This window comes from Mirounga angustirostris, unplaced genomic scaffold (assembly GCF_029215605.1).
Source record: "Mirounga angustirostris isolate CCGP_5_RB_7025 unplaced genomic scaffold, mMirAng1.0.hap1 SCAF_10, whole genome shotgun sequence".
Taxonomy (NCBI): domain Eukaryota; kingdom Metazoa; phylum Chordata; class Mammalia; order Carnivora; family Phocidae; genus Mirounga; species Mirounga angustirostris.
In genome coordinates this window covers 112,148,584-112,152,242 of record NW_026991718.1, presented here as the reverse complement: position 1 = coordinate 112,152,242, position 3,659 = coordinate 112,148,584, and the positions used below count along the sequence as shown (strand labels likewise).

Genomic DNA, 3,659 nt, shown 5'->3' with positions numbered 1-3,659 from the left:
GAGAGAGAATCCCAAGTAGACTCAGTGCTGAGTGTAGAGCTGGATGCGGGGATCCATTTCACGACCTGAGTCGGATGCTTAACTGACTCTGCTGCCCAGGCACCCCTGGAGGGTCTTTCTACCTGCAAGTGGCAGTGAGCGCTTTTACTGTGGCCTCTCGCTGTTCCACGGTCATTTACTTTCTATTTCTCTATCTTGGTTGACTGTAAATGTTTTACAATACAAAAGTAATCAGAGGTCATTCATCTCCCAATCCTTAGTGTCTTGCCCAGAGACCAGGAAGGAGTAAATACTAATAAATATTTGTTGAATGGCTGAAGAAATGTAAAGAATGTACTTAAAAAAATGAATACAAAAAAGTTGCCACCCCCTTATTATTGACCTGGCTTACTTACAGTTAAGTGGAATAACATTTGTAGTCCATTTTGATTGAAACTTTGAAAGCACAGAGCTGTATTTGCTCAGTGTCATTACCACTGTCAAGAAGAAAATCAAGGTATACCTGAAACTAATATTACGCTGTATGTTAACTAACTGGAATTTAAATAAGAGCTTAAAAGAAAGAAGAAAATCAAGGTCATTAAATGTTTTCCTAGATTGTATTAAGAAATTAATGTAGCTGAATCATAGCCAATTTACATTCTAGGTTAACCAATTAATATGACAGTGTGGTAATTTTTCTTTGAGTCTTACAAATACAATCTGCATATACATGATTTTGAGAATAATTTAATATGTGAAGTTCAACATACAACTATATTCTAATGTCATTATTTTAAATTTAAAGAAATAGAGCCTTATAAGATCAAGATAACCCATAAGCCTGAGGTTGGTTTTTACTTTTTTCCTTATTTTTTTAAAAAGCAAATAAATTTTAAAACCACAATGTTTTACATAAGGCAAATGCTGTGATGTGAAACTTGCAGTTTGCAAAGAATACAGGGAAGTTGACTTAGACAGTAGTGGTGGTCATGTTAATTAAGCAGTCAGGTAACATGACAAGTCCGTTTGCAACACCAAAAAGTTTCTTTTTTCCCAACGATTAAAGGTCTCATGTTGTCTCCAGTCTCTGTTCTGTTTTGTGTGAGCCCCATCACAGAAACTTTTCAGAACTTTAGTAATGGCAGTGTACGGCTTTATCGCCCAAATCCTCCATATCAAAAGCATGTAGTATCTTGGGGCCTTCTTTCTGGATGTGAAAACTTACCATAGATTTGCTGCAGGGATCTTTTTTAAGTTTCTTTTTTTTTTTTATTATGTTATGTTAATCACCATACATTACATCATTAGTTTTTGATATAGTGTTCCATGATTCATTGTTTGCATATAACATCCAGTGCTCCATGCAGAACGTGCCCTCTTTAATACCCATCACCAGGCTAACCCATCCTCCCACCCCCCTCTCCTCTAGAACCCTCAGTTTGTTTTTCAGAGTCCATTATCTCTCATGGTTCGTCTCCCCCTCCGATTTCCCCCCTTCATTCTTCCCCTCCTGCTATTTTCCTCTTCTTTTTTTTTTAAACATATAATGTATTATTTGCTTCAGAGGTACAGATCTGGGATTCAACAGTCTTGCACACTTCACAGTGTTCGCCATAGCACGTATCCTCCCCATTGTCTATCACCCAGCCACCCCATCCCTCCCACCCCCCACCACTCCAGCAACCCTGTTTGTTTCCTGAGATTAAGAATTCCTCATATCAGTGAGGTTATAGGATACATGTCTTTCTCTGACTGACTTATTTTGCTTAGCATAATACCCTCCAGTTCCATCCACGTCATTGCAAATGGCAAGATTTCATTCTTTTTGATGGCTGCATAATATTCCATTGTATATATACACCACATCTTCTTTATCCATTCATCTCTCCATGGACATCTTGGCTCTTGCCACAGTTTGGCTATTGTGGACATTGCTGCTATAAACATCAGGGTGCATGTACACCTTTGGATCCCTACATTTGTATCTTTGGGGTAAATACCCAGGAGTGCAATTGCTGGATCGTATGGTAGCTCTATTTTCAACTTTTTGAAGAACCTCCATACTGTTTTCCAGAGTGGCTGCACCAGCTTACATTCCCACCAATAGTGTAGGAGGGTTCCCCTTTCTCCGCATCCCCGCCAGCATCTGTCATTTCCTGACTTGTTAATTTTAGCCATTCTGACTGGTGTGAGGTGATAACTCATTGAGGTTTTGATTTGGATTTCCCTGATGCCGAGCGATATTGAGCACTTTTTCATGTGTCTGTTGGCCGTTTGGATGTCTTCTTTGGAAAAATATCTGTTCATGTCTTCTGCCCATATCTTGATTGGATCATTTGTTCTTTGGGTGTTGAGTTTAAGAAGTTCTTTATAGATTTTGGATACTAGCCCTTTATCTGATATGTCATTTGCAAATATCTTCTCCCATTCTGTCGGTTGTCTTTTGGTTTTGTTGACTGTTTCTTTTGCTGTGCAAAAGCCTTTTATCTTGATGAGGTCCCAATAGTTCATTTTTGCCCTTGCTTCCCTTGCCTTTGGCGATGGTTCTAGGAAGAAGTTGCTGCGGCTGAGGTCGAAGAGGTTGCTGCCTGTGTTCTCCTTTAGGATTTTGATGGACTCCTGTCTCACATTTAGGTCTTTCAACCATTTTGAGTCTATTTTTGTGTGTGGTGTAAGGAAATGGTCCAGTTTCATTCTTCTGCATGTGGCTGTCCAATTTTCCCAACACCATTTGTTGAAGAGACTGTCTTTTTTCCATTGGACATTCTTTCCTGCTTTGTCGAAGATTAGTTGACCATAGAGTTGAGGGTCCATTTCTGGGTTCTCTATTCTGTTCCATTGATCTATGTGTCTGTTTTTGTGCCAGTACCATACTGTCTTGATGATGACAGCTTTGTAATAGAGCTGGAAGTCCGGAATTGTGATGCTGCCGGCTTTGCTTTTCTTTTTCAACGTTCCTCTGGCTATTCAAGGTCTTTTCTGGTTCCATACAAATTTTAGTATTATTTGTTCCATTTCTTTGAAAAAAGTGGATGGTATTTTGTTGGGGATTGCATTGAATGTGTAGATTGCTCTAGGTAGCATTGACATCTTCACAATATTTGTTCTTCCAATCCATGAGCATGGAATGTTTTTCCATTTCTTTGTGTCCTTCTCATTTCTTTCAGGGGTATTTTATAGTTTTCTGAGTACAGATTCTTTGCCTCTTTGTTTAGAGTTATTCCTAGGTATCTTACGGTTTGGGATGCAATTGTAAATGGGATCGACTCCTTAATTCCTCTTTCTTCTGTCTTGTGGTTGGTGTATAGGAGTGCCACTGATTTCTGTGCATTGATTTTATATCCTGCCACTTTACTGAATTCCTGTATGAGTTCTCGCAGTTTGGGGGTGGAGTCTTTTGGGTTTTCCACATAAAGTATCATATCATCTGCAAACAGTGAGAGTTTGACTTCTTCTTTGTCAATTTGGATACCTTTATTTCTTTCTGTTGTCTGATTGCTGTGGCTAGGACTTCTAATACTATGTTGAATAGCAGTGGTGATAGTAGACATCCTACTGCAGGGATCTTTAACACAAAATCTTTTGTAAGCTACATAACCAGTTGTAGCTGTTCCAGCAGCAATGGTAACCGCTGTGATCCACTCAACAAGTGTGCTGGAATTGGAAGTCAGACTCAT

At 39.1% G+C, this 3,659-nt stretch overlaps 1 pseudogene; it reads right to left on the bottom strand.

Annotated features, from left to right (window-relative positions):
- Positions 1–986: 986 nt before the first annotated feature.
- On the bottom strand, positions 987–3,659 carry LOC135361842 (CDGSH iron-sulfur domain-containing protein 1-like; annotated as a pseudogene).